At 36.9% G+C, this 21,277-nt stretch overlaps 1 pseudogene; it reads left to right on the forward strand.

Annotated features, from left to right (window-relative positions):
• The first annotated feature begins 7,093 nt into the window (after positions 1–7,093).
• LOC143588993 (UDP-glycosyltransferase 89A2 pseudogene) lies at positions 7,094–8,480 on the forward strand (annotated as a pseudogene).
• Positions 8,481–21,277: the final 12,797 nt, after the last annotated feature.

The raw sequence follows: 21,277 nt of genomic DNA on the forward strand, positions 1-21,277 counted from the left end.
TCATATCTTGGTACATCTTCGTGGATCCCTGATGGATTGAATATCTTGACTTATGAGCTTCATCTAAGATTCGACCTCTAAGATTTCAATGGCGTGGAATCCACATACAGTCAAATCTAGTCTTAACACCATGCGTGTTTTTCCATCAGATCGTCTTGCTGACCAAAAATCCTTTCCTTCTTCACTAGCCCTTCATCTACCAGCACTTCCGATTGCACCTTGATGATTTTATCGAAAATAATAGAGTTCATAATCAACTGGAATGACTTCACGGTTGCAATGACTTCCTCGTTCTTACGGCTTAGCGCATCAGCGGCCACATTAGCGTTACCAGGATAGTACTTAATGTCGCAGTGGTAATCCTTTATCAAATCTAACCACCTTCTTTGCCTCATGTTCAATTCTTTCTGCTCGAACAAGTACTCTAAACTTTTATGATCCATGTAAATGGTACACATAGTACCATACGGATAATGTCTCCATATCTTGAGAGCATGTACTACAACAACTAGTTCTAAATCATGCGTTGGATAAGTACTTTCATGAACCTTCAACTATCTGGACGCATAAGCTATAACATTTCCTCGTTGCATCAATACGCAACCTAACCCACGATGCGAAGCATCATTACAAACAACCAAATCCTCGTCACCATCGGGTAAAGCAAGGATTGGAGCTTGCGTGAGTCTTTTTTTTAATTCATCGAAAGCTTCTTCTTGAAACTTACCCCAACAGGATACTACCGACTTTCAGGTCATACCGGTCAACAATGCAGCTATCTTGGAGAAGCCTTCGATGAATCTCATGTAATAGCCAGCCAACCCTAAGAAGCTTCATATATCAGTCAGAATCTGTGGAATCTTCCAATTTGTTATCGCCTCGATCTTAGTTGGGTCTACGGTAATCCCTTCAGGATTGATCATGTGACCTAGAAACTGTACTTCATGCAACTAGAACGCACATTTAGAAAACTTAGCATACAACTTCTCTTTCTTCAAAACTTCCAATACTTCCCTCAGATGCTCAGCATGATCAGACTCACTCTTTGAATAAATCAATATATCATCAATGAAAACGATAACTGACTTATCCAACATCGGCCGACACACCCTATTCATCATGTCCATAAACGTTGCAGGAGCATTCGTTAGACCGAACGACATCACAAGGAACTCGTAGTGTCTATACCGCGCCCGAAGCACTGTCTTAGGGATGTCTGCCTCTTTCACCTTTAGCTGATGATAGCCTGATCTGAGATCTATTCGCGAGAACCAACTCGAACCTTGCAGTTGGTCAAACAAATCATTAATCATTGGAAAAGGATATATGTTCTTTACCATAAGCTTGTTCAACTCACGATAGTCAATACACATTCTCATACTTCCATCCTTCTTCTTCACAAATAACACCAGTGCGCCCCACGGGGAAACACTTGGTCTTATAAAACCTTTGTCTAGGAGTTCTTGCAGTGGGACATCAATTCTTTCATCTCGGATGGCGTTAGACGGCAAGACGCTTTCGCGATGGGCTGGGCTCCTGGTATTAAATATATCTGGAATTCTATCTCTCGCTCCGGTGGCAACCCCGGAAGATCCTCAGGGAATACTTCTGGGTAGTCGCACACGATAGGAACATCTTTCACTTCTTTCGTCTCAGCCATATCTTTGACAACATACGCCAGGTAGGCACCGCACCCTCGCCTTAACAAGCCCTCAGCTTTTGTCATCGAAATGACATTAAGCCCATAACTTTCCTTATCACCATAAACCGTCACCACACTATCATCCAAGGACTTTAACCTTATTATCCTACTCTTACACACTATTTGAGCTTCAAACTCAGATAACCAATCCATTCCCAAAACTACATCAAACCCTCCTAAGGTCATCACATACAGGGTAACAGGGAACTCACGTCCCTCTAACTCTATATTACAGTCCTTAACCATTTTCATTATTTTAACCGTGGTTTCACTAGGGGTTTCTACTATAAACGTTTCAGGCACTCGGCAACATTTCATTTTAGCTAACTCACTAAATGTTTTAGCTACAAAACTCTTATTCGCACCTGAATCAAACAATACGGAAGCGGAAACACCGTTTACTAGAAACGTACCCGTGACAACGTCTGGAATTTGCTTGGTTTGCTCTTGAGTCAGCATGTAAGCTCTGGTCTTTGGCCTTGCTTGCTCAACATCCTTCTTTCCGCTTCCTTCCGCTCCACCATTAGTGCATTCCCTAGCAAAATGACACGTCTTACCGCACTTGTAGCATGCAGGCTTGGCATTACACTCATGAGCATAATGGCCTGCCTTTCCACACTTATAGCAAACATTTGATCCAACTCTGCACTCCCCAATATGCATTTTCCCGCACTTGTGACATGTATCAGAACCAATACCCCACCTACACTCACCACCGTGCATCTTACCGCAAGTCTTGCACGACTTCTTCTCCCACACCTTCTGTTTCTTGTCTTTGGAGTTCTGTAACTGGGTACCGGGTCGTTTAGCATAATTGACCCATTTCTTATCTTTTATCTCACCCCCACCACAACATCATCCACAACCAAGCCTTCATAAACCATCTTAGCAAGTTCCACTGCTGAGTTAAATGTAGCAGGTTTATTTGCACTGACTAGCGTGCGGACGTTTTGCGGCAGTTCTCTCACATAGCACTTGATCCTCTTGGCCTCTGTGTTAACCATATCAGGCACCGACCTAAACATTCGGTTGAATTCGGTGGTATACTCACGGTGTGTCATCTTTCCCGCCTTCAAGTTCAGAAACTTCATCTCAGCCCTTTCAACCTCGGCATCAACACAAAACCTCTTCATTACCAACTCCTTTAGATCATCCCACTTCATTGCTTTAATCTCACCCGAGTCTTCCTCTGCTCCACACCTTCACTTCTCGCACTTCTCGCTATAAGAAAACTTCTGAAATGATCCAATACCTATATATATATATATGTATATATATATATATTATATTTATATGGCTATCATTATCCTTTATATAATATTATATCAAAATATTAATTATACCTTATTATATATTAGTTTGACAATTGTTGATGGACCATATTACCTTTAATTAACTAATAAAGGGTTTCCCCTTGAGTGTATATAAAGAGAGATAAATATTAACATCATAACCAATTTCACACATGTACAATTTTGTGTGCCTCCTCTCTCCTAAACTGGGTTCCTTTCAAGAATCCTAACACCATCTTTAACTATACATCCTAAAGGAACTATGTCGTCTACATCCTTCTCTGATGTGGTTGCTACTCTCCATGCTATAACATGTACACAATATAACTATAGGTTTATCATATTATTCATGTTTTTCATTATCACCATGAGCATGGCCGGCTCCAAGAAAGCAAAAAAAAAAGTTGGGTCGCAGGCGAAATTTTTTTTGGGCCAAGAAGTATTTTGTTGAGTTTAAACAATTAAATTTTATATGAGCTTATTTGGTTATAATTGGGTTGTGTAAAAAACTTTTTGTATAAAAATGAGATTAAATATGCCTCAAATGATAGTAGAACACACAACCTTTGGGTTGGGAGTAATACCTGTTGGTGCATGTTTTGTAACAGATGATCCTTTGTGTTTGTTAGAATTGAGAGCAACGGCCAAAGGGGAGACTGTTGGTGCATTTTGTGGCCGTCGCTATGCAATTCTGACCAGCGGATCGCCACAGGCGAAGTTAGCACAACTTCGCCTTAGGCGAAGTTAGAACAACTTCGCCAACGGCGAAGTTGTAACAACTTCTGCCTTAGGCGAAGTTATCACAACTTCGCCTAGGCGAAGTTATGCACAACTTCGCCTACTGAAGCCCAGGCCCGTGAATGTTATCTATATATACATGTGTCATGTTTAGTTTTAGGGATCAAGTAATAGAGTGAATCCAGTAATTCAGAGAGTGTGTGTTACAGTTTGAGTGTCAAGAGAGAGCAAGAGAGTGAGAGTCGTGTGAGACGACCCGAGGTAGAGCTCACCTCGGGTCAGTCGTGTTTCTGTTTATGTTACGGTATGTAACGTGTTTTGAATATTATATAAGAATCTGCAGATTTGATTATCCATTCTTGTATTTGTTTGTGTATTTGATCGTGTACGTGTTTGTGTTCTTCGTCTATACACCATATACGAGTCTAGGAGGATTCCGCACTCCTAGACCTCGTGCGGATCTCGTATCGATCAGCACCGGGACTAACAAGTGGTATCAGAGCCTTAGGCTCTTACGCTATGGTTCGAGATCTGCGTTTTTGGTGTTTCTGGCACGTTTCTGTGCGTTTTCGGCCGAACAGCGCCGCAGGCGAAGTTAGTGTTCATCAGGCGAAGTTGCCGTCACTGTTCGTAGGGTTTCAGCGAAGATATAAGATCTGGCGAAGTTATGGACAGGCGAAGTTAGCAGCCAGGCGAAGTTATAGCCAGGCGAAGTTATAGCCAGGCGAAGTTACGAACAGGCGAAGTTGACTTTGGGCGAAGTTGACTTCTCGGCGAAGTTAAAAAAAAAAAAAAAAAAAAAAAAAAAAAAAAAAAAAAAAAAAAGAGTCTGGAACGCCCGCTTACACGAAAATTTGCCCAAGCCATTTTTATCAGTCGGGAAGTCTTCTGAAAAAGTTTGGCAAAAATAAATTTTTTCGGCAAAATTTCCGGGAAATTTTCGGTTAATTTTCGGGTCTGTGATGAAGATTTTTCTGGACATCCTATACAAGTTGATTACTTTCCAGAAAAAATTTGGTGACAGTGAAATTTTCACTGACTTTGGAGTTTTCGTCTATATGGCCAGGTGTACACGATTATTGTGAGACCAAAGATGTGGTTCCGTCAACGAGTGATCTTGTTATCTTTTGGTCTTACGTGTGAACAAATACGTGTCAACTCTGGATTTGGAGTTGATGTTCTGAATGGGATATTGTTTGGTACTGGATATTGACACAGATTCGGGTGTTTGTGGGCAATGAAATTGTTGTTGTTCGTGGTGACCAACCGAAGAAAGTCAAATTAAACTGAAGGTTTTCGTCATTACTGGATTGCGGTCAGAGCATATTATTTATGTTATTTTCAAGGCGTTCGAGAATTGGATCCTGAAACGTGATGCTTATTGATTAGAGTGAAGATTCTGGAACAAGTTGGATTTAACCGGGAATTAAAGCGTTTATGTTCCGGATCGTTATCCCTGGTGATTGAAGATGCTTCGGATTAATTAATGGTCGTGTGTTTGATTCTGTCAAGGTGGTTTTGTGATGATATTGATCACTTAATGTTGAGTAGTTGAAGATTAAACCTTATCGTATGCCGACGAGTTGGTGAAGTTGTGGAGGAAGCCCAACTTCATGTGTTGGTGAAGTCAGATGGACTCACGTGATTGATTGAGATGATCTATTGGCACGAGGATGCATGCATTTCAAAGACCTCAATCGTTATAGTCGGAGAAGCTTACACTGAAGGGGAGATCTGATATGGAAGACGCTGGGTGATTGGTAGATTTGTGAAGCTACAGGACGGATTCAGACACGGCTGGTTGACTGCAAACAGGGATCATCAGTTAAGGGGGAGACTGTTGGTGCATGTTTTGTAACAGATGATCCTTTGTGTTTGTTAGAATTGAGAGCAACGGCCAAAGGGGAGACTGTTGGTGCATTTTGTGGCCGTCGCTATGCAATTCTGACCAGCGGATCGCCACAGGCGAAGTTAGCACAACTTCGCCTTAGGCGAAGTTAGAACAACTTCGCCAACGGCGAAGTTGTAACAACTTCTGCCTTAGGCGAAGTTATCACAACTTCGCCTAGGCGAAGTTATGCACAACTTCGCCTACTGAAGCCCAGGCCCGTGAATGTTATCTATATATACATGTGTCATGTTTAGTTTTAGGGATCAAGTAATAGAGTGAATCCAGTAATTCAGAGAGTGTGTGTTACAGTTTGAGTGTCAAGAGAGAGCAAGAGAGTGAGAGTCGTGTGAGACGACCCGAGGTAGAGCTCACCTCGGGTCAGTCGTGTTTCTGTTTATGTTACGGTATGTAACGTGTTTTGAATATTATATAAGAATCTGCAGATTTGATTATCCATTCTTGTATTTGTTTGTGTATTTGATCGTGTACGTGTTTGTGTTCTTCGTCTATACACCATATACGAGTCTAGGAGGATTCCGCACTCCTAGACCTCGTGCGGATCTCGTATCGATCAGCACCGGGACTAACAATACCCCTTTGCCACTAGACCAGAATAATGGTTATGTAATTGAGTTTAAGCACTAAATATTAATATTGTTTTAATAAAAACTTCATATAATTTACAAAGAAAAAAAAATCGGGCCTACGGGGTGTCGGGTCTGTGGCCGTCGACCACTCGGCCACACCTTATAGCCGGCCCTGACCATGAGGAATTGATCAACATGCCGTTGAATTTAATTCAAATCAACAACATTAAGCCATGTGGTATACTCTAACGCCAAACATAAATTAAGATGACATAACACTTTAAAGATATATTAAACCGCTCCCTACTTGTGTTAAATTTGTTTAAATGGGCAATGGATTATGTTTTTCATGGGTTAATATGCAAAGAATTATATATTAAATTAACAATTAATAAGAGTGAGATTTTTATGGATTAAACCATTTGTTTTAGGTGCATATGAAATGAAAGAGAGAAAAATAAGTGATATGATGCTTATGTGAAGGTAAAAGGGGTTAGAGTATATCTCATGATCTTACAAATGTTTAAAAACATTTAATTTCTATGCGTAAAATTACGTGTAAAATTATTAGTGTTCTGATGTTTATTTGACCTGATTTGGCAACTGTACGATTTGTGAAAGTAGTGCTTTGCGAATGCTTTTACTTGACACGTTAACAATACTACATCAGTATACACACAATTTTATGTACAGAAATTAAATGTAACACTGTGAGGAACTTTACTACACTCTTCATTCTTCACCAACCCTATAATAAATGATTTATATACCTACTCATTATTTTGCCGGTCCTAAAATATCCTATAAATGATTTATATACCTACTCGATCATTATTTTGCCAGTCCCTATAGTCAACCCTTGTTTCACCCACCACCACAAGCCATGGCGGCCTCGGAGACAGGCGGTTCGCATATCCTGGTCTTCCCCTATCCTGCTCAAGGTCACATGCTGTCACTCCTGGACCTAAGCCACTACCTAGCCACCCATGGTCACACCCAAAAACCTCCCCATCCTGAACCCACTCCTCAATTCATCTCCCAACATCCAAACCCTGGTCCTCCCATTCCCATCACTCCCTCCCGGTCAAAGACATCGCAACGCACCCATCATGACCTCACTTCAAGACCCCGTTACACAATGGTTCAATTCCCAGCCTAACCCACCTGTTGCTATCTTGTCAGATTTCTTCCTCGGCTGGACCCACCACTTGGCCGATAAGCTGGGTATCCCTCGGATCTGTTACGTCTCATGTGGTGCGTTTTTAACTGGGGTTTTGGACTACTCGTGCCGCAACATCTCTGTCGTTAGGTCTCAAAGTATCACGGTGTTTCATGAGCTGCCGGATTCACCTAGCTTTTCATGGGATCATCTTCCGTCGTTGATTCGGGCCTACAAGGAATCCGACCCGGAGTGGAGGTTTGTGGTTGATAGTCATATTGCGAATGGGTTGAGTTGGGGTTGCGTTGTCAACACGTTTGGCGCGTTGGAGTCGCGGTATATGGAGTATTGAAGAACACGTTTATTGGTCATGGGAGGGTTTTTGAGGTCGGACCCGCTAGTTTACTTGGCGGGTCCGATCCCATAACCCGTGGACAGTCCGAATCTGAACTACCTGGTTCAGGTAGTTCCGGTTCGAACTGTGATGTGGTTAGATGGCTTGATGGGAAGCCTAACCGATCGGTCGTGTACGTGTGTTTTGGGAGTCAAAAGTTTCTTACAGGTGAACAAATGGAGGCTTTGGTAGTTGGGCTTGAGGATAGTGGGATTCGTTATGTTTTGGTGGTGAAACCGGAACAAGATGGTTTGGTTCGGGCGGGCTGGCTCGGGTAGAGGGTTTGTGATAAGGGGTTGGGCTCCACAAGTGGCAATACTGAGTCACGAAGCTGTGGGTGGGTTTTTGAGTCATTGTGGGTGGAACTCAGTGTTGGAAGCGATTATAAGTGGAGTGATGATATTGGCTTGGCCCATGGAGGCTGATCAGTTTGTTAATGCTAGGTTATTAGTTGAGGACCATGGTGTGGCGGTGCGGGTTTGTGAAGGCTCGAATGCTGTTCCTGACTCAGCCCGGTTGGCTCGGACAATTGCGGAGTCAATGAGTGGGGATAAAGTTGAGAAGTTGAAAGCAAAAGAAATGAGAAACAAAGCACTTGAGGCAGTAAAGGAAGGTGGGAGCTCATTATTGGATTTGGAGAGGCTTGTTAAGGAGCTGTCTAACTTGAACAAAAAATGAGTGGATTTGAAGGGCAGTAGTGTCATATTATGAAGTATAGGGATCACTGTTGTTATTAATGAAATTGAGTTTCTATGTCAAATGAACGAGTATCAAAAGGTTATTGTTGCTTGGTGGTTAAAAGAAATTCGTCTAGTCGACTTGGTGGAGCAGATAAAGATGGTTAGTTTCTTATGTGTATAGAAGAATAGGCCGAGGATGTTCAATGTCTAATGGGCGGCTTGGAATGCTTTCAACTTTATGCATGCTTGTATGTTTCTTGTTTTCTGGTGTTGTTTCTATTTTTGGTGGATGTACTGGACAATTTGTTTAGCCCCTGGCTAGTGTGTGAATGGATTTGTTTTATCTTTTAAAGTAAAAAGAGAAAAAAAAAGAAAAGAAATTTGATTAAAGTGTGTACATTAAACCAACAACAAGTATCAGAACATTTGTTAAAAAGATATCATTTTGATCAGACTAATAATTAATTTTTTTTTTCCAGAAACGGACATCCACTTGTTTGGGATATTTATTTCTCTTTTTCGTTTATTGAAAAAATCAAAACAAAAAATCCCGGCTAAAGTTACCTTCATCAATCTTTTGTGTCTACTCTTCACACTTAATCAGTTGACCTACATGACGGGACAGCTAACAGCTTCATCAATGTAGGGGTGTTTAATATTTGAAGGCTCCGGTTATCCACACATTCTTTGACTAATTCACGCACCCTTGAACTCCATACGATCGTATGGGTCTTATACGATCGTATAAGAGTTAAGACTGCAGAATTTGTCAGCTTTTCGCAGCATTTGTCTGCAGTCCAGGAACATTCCATACGATAGTATGACAACTATTGATCATATGAGTTTTTTTTTATATTTTTATTTTATTTTATTTTTTTAACAACCAACAACTTTGAAGACCGTATGAACTTTGGGTTTGTGAGTTTTTTAAACAACCAACAATTATACGATCATTTTTTTAGGGTGTGAGTTTTGAGAAAGGTTATTCAGAAGTTTTGGTATAATTTATTTAAGAAATTATAACTTTTAAAGGCTTAAACTTTTATAAGTTTTCATTATTTTGAGACAGAGGTATATTATCATTTGTATTTCATATATTCATCTTTTCTAACCTATCAACAACATAAATGACTCATTTCAATTTCCATAGGTTAACTAAACTGGACAACAGAGTAAGTAATTAATGTGTCTGCTATTTCATCCTCTCATCAATTTCATTCCATCATCTCATACAAAATAGACCCATATGTTTTAAATGAGTCAAATAAACTTATGATAAAAGTTAATATCAAGTTTACAAAAGTGAAAATGACTTTGGAGTGTAAATGTAACACCCCAGTCGACGATGAAATATGTCGGGATAAAACGATTGCTCATAACACTAAAATTAAACTGACAATATATTTGAAACTCATATTATTAAAATCCATCAAAAACATTTCATAATTTAAACAAAAACATCCAAATAATCCAAAACAAACCATAAGTAATGTCCAAAATTTATTAAGTAATTCTTAAGGTAAAACTAAGTGATTTTTTCAACTTGAGCAATTCCTGACCTATAGCATGTAAAAAATATCTATCAACACTAGGTATGCAAACAATCATAGGTTTGGTAATAATATAATAAAGCAAAACTATACAAATCAATAATGTAACATCCTAAAAATTTTGATCTAAATTTAACAACTTAATAAAGTTGAAAGATACAAAATATTCACAAGACAAGTAATGACAAAAATTTAGATAAGGAAATAAAAAGATTATAAAAATATTTCAAAAGAAAATTCATCCCATATTAAGAAAATAGGAAAAGAGAATATATCCCATATGGAAGGATGAAAAAAAGTTGAAACATTTCACATGGGTATAAAAAGGAAAAAGAATTTCCTTCCATATGAAAAGTAAGAAGAATTTGTAAGCTCTTTATAAAGAGTTAAGTTTCCATAGTAATATTCTTATACACCAAACATGCCCCAGCGGTCTTAGCGTAGGGTGCGAAGCACCCGGCGTGCACGCGTACTAGCATGGGCTCGGGCGATGGGCGCAATGTGGCGCTTTGATGGGGCACTTCGCATCGCCGCGAGCCGCTTGAGAGCCTACTTAGTATTTTTGGAAAGTGGAAGTAAGACCAAGACATGACAAGTTACTAAATACAAGGGACTAAACGTGAAAAATATGAAATATTGGTCATTCGCTCTACGCGAAGCAACCACTATGCATGTATGACACGTGGCGCCACGTGGCGGTCCCGAAGATGACTCATCAACATAATATCGGTTCGCATGACACGAACGACCCTAACATTGTTTCTTCGCACGACGCGAAGGAGTACAAAAACTTCTATAAATATAAAGGTTCACCGCACATACCAGCTCATACCAAAACACTCTCTCTCACACACGCTTTACATTGTTTTGCGTGTCGAGCATCGTAGTGTGTGCCAAACCCCGAAGTTCTGACGATATAGACTCCCGTACGTGAAATAGAGTAGAAGCGCTGCTAGTAAAGCATATAAACTCCGAATAACCGTGTAAGGTATGGGTTTTTCCTACGTTATTATTTTATTATTATATCATGCTTGGACCCTAGTTGGGGTATAGCCTAGACCTTGATCAAATTAAAAGGTAATAGTTAAAATAATATCTTTATGATTAAGATATACAACGGTTATAGCTAAAATATTGTTTCTTCATGATTAAGAAACATAAGCTTTTACATACAAAAGGGTATGTTTGAAAATTTTCTTCACAATTAAGAAACGCAAAAGCTATATACAAAAGGTTTTAGTTAAAATAGTGTTCCTTAATGATTAAGAAACATAAGATTTTGTATATAAATGATATAGACAAATGACGTTTCTTCTTGAAGAATAAACATATTATAGATGTTTCTTCATGAAGAAGAAACTCAATACATGATTGGTAAATATAGCAAAGTCTTCAGATCTAAATATTTTATTCAAACAAATGATCAATCAATGTTTATAGCTATCAAAACCAGACTAAAGGTCGGTAGCCGGATCAAGAGACGATCCAGATATTTATATAAATCTATTTTATTATAGGTTACACATCAATCATTCACAAAGGTTTTCAAAAGAGATCACCACATCATTCAGAACAGACAATTACAGGTGAATACGTTAAACCTTTTACAGTCAGTCATTAAGATAAACTGGTTGTTTAATTATCTTAAACAGTCAGTCAAATGTTTATTAGAGATTACGTGATCTCTAATATTTAAAAATTAAGGGATTACGTGATCCATATTAATTTACAAGATAGAAAAGAAAAGCAATTTGTTTAGCCTATCAATCAAAGCTACGTGACCGCATACTAGAAGTCATAATAAAAGTTCTCCAATAGGCACCAGTTCCCGGAGAATCGTAATTGTGTGTGTATGGCAAGTTGTACAAATCCCAGAAATAAGAGACGTTTCTGCTGAGATTGTTCAATAAACTATCTTGTTAGTCAGTCAAAGATTTATTAAATATTTTTAGAGTCAACGATTCACCAGCATATTGCTGACGTATTTTTTTCCTCACGTTTCAGGGAAACAAATTAGCACAGGTAGCAAGGAATTATAGTCATTCATGGAGCTAGATGCTGGCAAGGTAGAGATGACTCAATTTTAAATTATTAAAATATTATAAACAATACACATTATTTGTAAAATCAAACAAGGTTTATAAATCAAACACTTAGATATTAATTATCCGAGAAACTTTCCAAATAAATTCATATTTTATTATAAATAAAGACTTCAGCTAAAATAGCCCGCAACTCTGATATATTTACAAAACGGGTACCAACTATTGGTCACATGCCTAGGCCTTAAGTCGGGGTGTGACAAATAACACATGGCTAAAAATCCAACAATATGTAAAGCAATGAATCTCATGAAAACTCCCGTTCGTCTCGGGTTAAAACCGAAATATTTGGAAGCATAGGTTTGTCTCAAGGACCATAACACTATAGTGTTTGCATTTGTGTGCCATCTCCAACAACCAAAATATAAACACGTAGTTAAATAGTACACATAGCATATACAACATGATGAAAATCTAACACATGTGCTATTATGTGAATCGTATATATTTGTTCGAGATGTAATATATAAGTTGTGATGACTATTACATGCTAAACCCCAAAGTATTTTGGAATAATAAAACGGGGCTATCAAATGCTCATTTATTAACGATGTAGATAAAAAAAAATAGTCTTATGAAGGATCGACTCGAGGTGATCCAACAATAACCCCCAATAAAAGAAATATAACATAGAAGATTTTGAAAAGATGAAAATATAACAAATAGGGAAAACCAGGAAAACCAGTTCTTAGATCAGATTTAAAATACAAAAGAAATAAGAAACAATATAATTAAATGGGTCCGGTTTGGTATTATTTATGGAGTTTGGTTAATATATTTACTAGTCATATTTAAATAAATTTTTTTAATTATTTTGCTTAAAACATGGATCTAATAGGTTTAAAGTTAGTTAAGCGAGTGTTTGATTTTATCGGACTCGAACCCAGAACTAGGTCGGGATCACTTGCAACAAATCATACACTCCCTCCGTCCCATTTTAAATGTCATGGGACCCAAAACACACAAAATAAAAAAATGTTTGATCATTTTATTTTATGAGCTGTAAAATGACAATAATGTCCTTTAAGTTATTATGTTAAAAACCATTTTTGTAAAATGAAACATCTAGTATATGTAATAGTAAGGGCACAATTGAAAATTGAATTTATATGTATAGAAATGACATTTAAATTGGGACAACCAAAAATAGAAAAATAGACATTTAAAATGGGACGGAGGGTGTAATTAAAACGAGTTTTATTATGTAAAGTTTCTAAATTAAAGAATGAAGATGAAGAATTAACGAGTAAAAAACGAACATTTAAGAATATGAAACATCCTATTACTAGTTCGGTTTATTCAGTTCGACTTTGAAATTCTTAGGACTCTATCCGAAATTCGATCCGAATTAGAAGTGTTCCTATGTGATCCGAATCCGATCAAATTGATTTTTCCTGGATTCGGATAATCCGAATAACCAGAAATAAACCGTATAACAAACATTCAAATAAGCGTCTAATTAAGTAGAAATACAAATCCGGAAAATTAAAATAAAGCGTACACAAACAAAAGTCAATTCAAACAAAATTCTAATTAAATCCGTGATCCATTATCATTCTAAAAATTAAAACATATCATGAATAAAGCCAAACTTCAAATAATTAAAACACATGCTATTTCTTCGTATCATTAGGATATCTAATAATCCGAACTATCCGAATTTTTTGAAATCTATATCCGAATCTGAATTAGTTATTCAGATATTCGGATCGATCCGATCTGCATATCCGATAAGAATTCAGATTAGATTATTCGGGTTTTGGTTTTGTCATATTTTGGATTTCCTGAATACCCCTAGAACTAGGAGCAATGAAATATTTCTTGCATGTCAAAGAACATAAAATAATACTAAACTTACTCGAAAATTCGTTAAAGATTGAAGAACAATGAAAGGTGTGACTTTTAAAAGACAAAGGCTAATTACGAGTTGTGAACACGAGGGCAACGGTCTGTGTTTGGTATTTATAACAACTGAATTATAAGGGTTTAATATGCGTTTTAAGTCAGAATCCTAACTTGGAGAAAATCGTACGCGTTTCAACCAATTAACACGACTCTTGAAGAACAGTTGAGCAATATCATAGAGTATGCCATTGGAACATTTTAGAGTAGACAAAACGAGTTAAAAGCAAGATTGCCGAATTAGTTTCTCTTGGAACACAATTTTCGTGTAAAGACACATGCGTCGCTTATCGCGATGGCCATAGGGCTGGTGCGTTGTGTTTCACGACCCAATTATGGTATCCGTGTTCTTGAGGTCGGTCGCATATCGTGATGGATTTTGGTTGGTCCGTCGCGTAGCGTGACCTAATTCAATTTGGGCAGAAAACCCTAGAATTGTGGTGTATCACGATGGTATTTAGTTTATTTTGTCGCGTAACGCGAAAAAAGGATTTCCGCGAAATTTTTGGAAATTTGCAACTTTGACCCTTGGACATGTCTTAATGCAAATAATGAACCAAATTACATGAAATAGCTTTTGTCGTCGAGTTGTAACTTTATAATATCACAATTAAATAATTAACACACAAAATAACTTAATAATACACTTTTATTAATGATAAATGATCCGAGTTGTAATACGGGTCGAGTACAAAGAAGATGAAAAAAAGCGGATGTTACAGTAAAACTGGATAAATTACAACGCCAAAAAAATTGATCAAAATTTGCTAGTCCGACCCACGGTCGCTTTCGCTCTCAATCGTGGATAAACTAGATGGTCTAATTGATTTTGTGTCTATAAATAGAACTCTTGTCCAAACTTTACACTCGCCCCTTTGTTCTAAACACTTTCATGTTCATATATATATCTAATGAATCTCTCTAGCTTTCTTGATATTTAAACATCATTTGAAGAGAGATTCAAGATCAAAGATTAAAAAAAGATTTAAGAGCAAAATTGATGAGTTGTTCCACAACTTCCATCATTCTTATTCTTATTGTTGTTTGGTGACTGGTATGGGCTTAATTATACATAAATATTATAAATATTTTATGCACTTTTGATTGGTTTTTGGGTTAGTTATTATTAAATATAACTCTTAGTTGGTTCACAAACAATAATAAAGATTTTCAAAAGACAATGAGCTAAAACGGTATAATTAATCTAAATAAGAAACAGATTAATTTATGATACGGTATTATGGTAAAATGCGTTTATAATTAACTAGTTAAAAATATGTCTTATAATATAGTATTCTGATATTTTTATTTAATGAAATCATATAAGAAATGTAAGATGTGTTTGTTTTGACATATTACCAGTTCAAGACCTCGAGAATTAATGTTTCAATTACATGGTTATTTTAGGGGCTTAATTAATATGGTGGAATGTATTTGAGATGTGAATGCAATTGACAGATGGATTAATCAAATCACTCATGTGGACTTGACAGAAAGAAATAAAGAAGACTTAAATTATGGTGTAGCCCACCTTATATGCATTTGGGCCCACAAGCCAAGTCGGTTAGGAAAGGAATATAAGAATTGGCAGATTATAATTGGAAAGGAGAGGCTCGTGTAAAGAACTTAGACGACAATCCTAGGAGAAGTCAGTCGCAAGAAGAAAGCCTTTGGTTAAGTGGAGAGCGTTTGGGTTCAACACCTACTCCACCAAGCATCATCACTATTCGGTTTGAATTTATTATTTTAATCATGAGCTTGGTTGTTGAACTTATTTATTTTAGTTTATTTGATTTTAAGATGTTAGGCTAAACTTTATAGATTGCCTAGGCTTATAATGAACCATCGTTGATGTTTTGATTTTGGTTGGATTGTTTCTTTTCGTTATGGTTTTATGATTCAGTAAACTATTTTGATTTTACTTGATTGGTGCGTATGTGTACTTGGTTTCGGTTGTTCTAGTTTTTCACATTATCCTTGGTGATTGTCTGTCATATAATAGGATTTTGTTAGGTCATTTTCTGTGTGTTCTTGACTAGTTTGTGGTTGATTTGCAATAAAACCATAGGAATAATATTATTAGTTAAATGAGTAATAGTGTGCTGCTAACCTAGAAAGCTGTAAGGTGATAGGTTATTGTTAGATATTCGTTGATTAAAATTGCTAGATGTAGTTCTTCATAAGGAGTCTGTCTAGGTTTGATTAATTAACCTTGTCTAGCAAGTCAATTGTGTTTATTAAATTACGTTTGATTTCCGTGCTGTAAGGTAGGTTGTCGTTTAAAGGTACTCGTTCATAACTAATTAGATAACTGTAAGGAAGTCTAATATTAAAATTGGTGTTTTAAGAACTTAATAGAAATTCACAGGTGTCTTCTTGAGAAGGGTCAGGGGTCCTATTCGGGTTTTCTTTTAAGTGACTATTTTATGATCCCGGTTCCATACTTATTATTTTCTAACTATTTGATAACTGAAACTTTGGGGATTCTAGCCTAGGTTTTCATCATCATCTGAATCAGTCAAACTTGTTTGTCTTGTGTTTCATTAATTAGTTTATTTTATTAGTCTAATATAATATAGCTTAAACCCCCCCTTAATAATAATAAATAAATAGTCGTTTCAGTTAGTCGAGTCTAAATAATTAGTTAATATACGTAATTTAAAGAGTCTCGTGGGTTCGATATCCAGACTTACTTAGCTATACTAGAGTCAATCGGTTCACTTGTCGGTCAGTAGTTTAGTCGAGTTTAAATAGTCTAGAGTATTACCTAGTGTCTAAATTAGCGTAATTTAGTTAATAGTTATTTGACTACTTTTAGCACATCAAGTTTTTGACGCCGTTGTCGGGGACTCTTGGTGATTGCGTTCATTAGCTTTGATTATACTTGCTTGATATATACGTACTATTTGTTTTTTTTTTTGAGTCGTAGAAGTCTAAGGAGTTTTTTTATTTAATATAGTTTATTTTAATTGCGTCAAATTAGTTTAGTTTTCTTATATATATATATATATAATTTTACTACTATTTAGTGCTCGTGATCCTTTTATGTTTAAGTTTATCTTTGCAGTTATCTTCATGGTACGGGACCAGATTTGAATAAAATCCTCATAAAGATCAAAGAGGTTTAACTGTACGGGTGTTAGAAAAACAGGCAATTATGGACCACCTAGATAAAAACAGCTACCAACCTAAGTTTTGCGTGGTGTATGATAAGATGGGGAATATTATCAATTGTAAAGACTCATCTGGCGCAATGATGGATCACATACCACATCCTGAAGAGATATTAAACGAGTTTTTATGTGTCATTCATAGCATTAATCCAAAAGCACCACTTTCAGATTTCATGGATGATTTCTGGCAAGGCTTAAAGATTCATATACAATTTAATGAGCCGACGATCAAGTTTGAGGATGTTGGGTTGCAGAATAAGACAGAGGAATGTATTCCCTCTTGGGAGGATGAGTTTAGGGATAAATTTGGTGAAGATTTGGTGGATTTTGCTGATACGGATGAGAGAGACTTTAACCCCAAAAGAGATCTTGAAGAGCTTGAAGTATTGTTATTCGAAGAGCCGGTTAAAAAATTAAATGTCAAAGAGGATTCACAAGAGATATCCAAAGAATTGAAGAATAAAGAATTGCATCTCGTTGTGAAACATCATCCGCAACTGCGCGGTAAAGCTGATCGGTTTTTAGAAATATACTTTAATGGATCGCCACGTAAATCATGATCCCCAAGAAGGAAGATATTTGGGCTCAGGAATCAAAGTGTGCCGAATTGGTCAGATTCTCTGAATTTCAATAATGGGTGGATCGAGCCGAATGCGTATTTTTTGGCCTACATGTGTTTGGAAATTAGTTTCTTCCCAACTGATTGTAAGAGGAGAGTGTTGAGGAGCACTGATGGGAAAAAGATCAAGGAGAAGCCTCCTGATTGAGGTTTCGGGAGTAAGTCTAGATGAAGACTTTTAGTAAACTTAGCGCTTCCCCGGGAGGCAACCCGGTACTATGTCTATCTTCTATTTTTATTTTGTTTTTACTTCTTTTCTCTACCGGTTGTTTCTTCTCTTACTTGCAGGTTGTTCCAAGGTTGCTTATGAGATAGTTGATGAGATATGGTTTTAAACAAGTGTGGGGATGCCACTTGTTTCAGTACTGCCGCTTTTGTTCGTGAAAGATGACGTTATTTGAAGATAGTTTGCTGATCGCGTTTGAATTGATGAGCGCGAAACACGAATCACGAGGCATATCGTCTATTTACTAGGGGAGTATGTTCCAATTTATTAGTTTATTTTTATTTTTTGCATAATTTTACCTACAATTTCCTTTTTTTCACATTGAGGACAATGTGAAATTTAAGTGTGGGGATGGGAAATTGATGTTTTCGGCAAAGATAAAAAATTTATAAAAAAAATTATATATATATATATAAAATTCAAAAATGTTTTAAAAATGTCCATTGAATATAGTTTTTTTGCGTGAAAGTGGGAGATGATGATGCTTATTGGAAATTGGTTTTTAAATTACTAAATGGTAAAGATAAATCTTTTGTGGGTAAAGTGTTTTGTCCTTGGAAAATAAGTAATGAAAGGTTGGACAATACTCAAGCCTCAATTGTTGGTATGAATGTGAATTTATTATAAATTTTAAAATCGAATACGTTATCATATGTTGCTTGGGTAGGTTTAACGTTAGAGTAGGGGTGTGCATAAATAGGCCCGACCCGAAAAAACCCAACGAATAGGCCCGAAATAACCCGATCCCGACCCGACCCTAATTATAGACACATAAATCGGTCCTAGATATATAGAAAAAGTCGGGTTCGGGTCGGGTCGGTCCTTAGCCCATGAAGACCTACAAAAAACCCAAAGACCGATATTACTAAAAAAATGCATCATGGTCCAGGCCATAACTACATAACCCTAAACAACATGCATCGCTGTTAGTTCACATAAACAAAGTTTCAATTTTACGTTCTATCATAATCAAACTATATTGCAATCTGTATCATAATTTGCTTCCCCATTCAATCAAAATCAAGCTGCTAGTCTGCTTCACCCAATCACCATGTTTGTATTATTAAACCTTTATCATGAATCCCTGATCGATCAATCACATATTTTTGTAATACAACACTTGATTTCAGTACCTGTTGTGATCTGTTATGATATGTATCGTGAACGACAATATGCTTTGATCAATTGCTACATACTTGCTTCCAATAGATGCTTAACCTGCATATATAAAATTACAGTTAGTTATGTAACAATCACTATATTTTTATAACATCTCTAATAAAGTATGATTATAATTATATTATTGTTGCTTCACAAATTTACCTACCTAATCCATATATACATATTATATGCTGCACGATCTGGTATGTTTATGTGTTTGATGTTATTCATATGTTCTAATACTATATTTTTTTTGTTAATTAAACGTAGATGGAGTCAATGAATGTTGAGAATTTATCAAGTGACGAATCTCTTGGAAGAGAAAAGAGGAAATCCCCACCTGTTGTTGAAATAGAAAATCCAAAAAAGGAAAGTAAAACCACAAGTTCCAATAAAACGACAAGTTCTAGTAACACGAGAGCTTCCAAAAAGACATGAGCTTCCAAAAAGCCTAGTGTTTGGGTTGATTTTGATAAGTTTGCGGACGAGGGCGAGAAACAAAAGGTAAGATGCAAGCATTGCTCATCTGAACTGGCAGCAGACCCAAGGTTAAACGGCACATCAGCGTTGCGTCGACATGTCCTTAGATGCGAAAAACTCCCCGATTACATGAAAAATCAATGCAACATATTTCTTAAAAAGAACGATGATGTTAAGGGTGGTTCTTGTGAGGTCAAATCTTGGAAATTCAGTGCCGAAGCATGTGACAGAGCCATAACTGAGATGGTCATACTCAATGAACTTCTATTTTCATTTGTAGAGCATGTGGGTTTTAGAAGGTTTTTGCAAACCTTGAATCCGAATTATAAGGTACCAAGCAGGACCACTGTTGGGAGGAATACTGGGAATATATATTTGGAGGAAAAGACGAAACTGAAGTCATTTTTTGCAAATAGTAATAGGAGGATCTGTCTAACCCCCGACACATGGACATCGATACAAAATGTCAACTATATGAGTGTCACAGCTCACTTCATCGATGACAATTGGGTGTTGCACAAGAGGGTCATTAATTTTAAGAACATCACCGGCCATAAGGGTGAAGACATCGGTAGGGCTCTAATTCAGTGTCTAAAGGAATGGGATATTGAAAACATCTTAACCATTACAGCAGATAAGGCTTCGGCAAATAATACGGCAATAGAGTTTGTGAAAGGTTGGTTAGACAATTTATTGGGGGACTGGAGGTATGTACAAGTCAGATGCATGGCGCACATTATCAACCTGATTGTGAAAGACGACTTACGTGATGGGGCCACCCCAATTGAGCGGATAAGAAACGCGATTCGATATATCCGATATTCTCCGAGAAGACTAGACGCCTTTAAAAGATGTGTTAAAGAAGAAACGATTGAAAGTAAAGAATTATTATGTTTGGATATGCCTACCAGATGGAATTCTACATTTGAAATGCTAGACAGGGCTGAAAAATTTGAGAAGGCGTTTCAAGCGTTTGACTTGGCACACCCAAGTTTTAAACATGATTTGGGTGATGCTCTTCCTAAAACTACAGATTGGAGTTACGCGAGAAAGATAAGAGATTTATTACAATTGTTCAAGCTTAAAACCACCAATGCTTCTGCTACTAAACATGTGACTGTTAACATGTTTTATAGTGAAATAGTGGATATCTACAGGCATTTAAGAAAAATGAGAGATACAGACCTTGAAAGTAAACTTATGGCTGATAAGATGCATGATAAGTTTGACAAGTATTGGGGGACTAGTAACAAAGGTTTTAATTACATTCTCTACTTTGCCGCTATATTAGATCCTTGGTCGAAATTGCGTGTTTTATCATTTGGATTTGAAGAAGTATTTAGGGCTGAAAATAGGAAGGAGACAAATGATGAACTTAAAAAAAAGGATTGAGACAGCAGTTACATTATAACAGAGGACTAGATATAGTGTTTAAGCACTATGAGTATGAGTTAAATAGTGAAAGACCAAGTTCAAGTTAAGCTTCTCAAAGGGAAAGTAAAGTTGCGGGTTCAACATATGGATCGAGTAGTTTTTTTGCTCAGTTTAAATCGGCTGGCGGTTCTAGCTCGTATGAAACTAAAAAAGAACTTCCGAAGTACCTTGAGGATATAGATGAGCC

This window comes from Bidens hawaiensis, unplaced genomic scaffold (genome assembly GCF_021521415.1).
Source record: "Bidens hawaiensis isolate Kalapana, Puna unplaced genomic scaffold, B.hawaiensis_p1.1 tig00037133_1, whole genome shotgun sequence".
Classification (NCBI taxonomy): Eukaryota; Viridiplantae; Streptophyta; class Magnoliopsida; order Asterales; family Asteraceae; genus Bidens; species Bidens hawaiensis.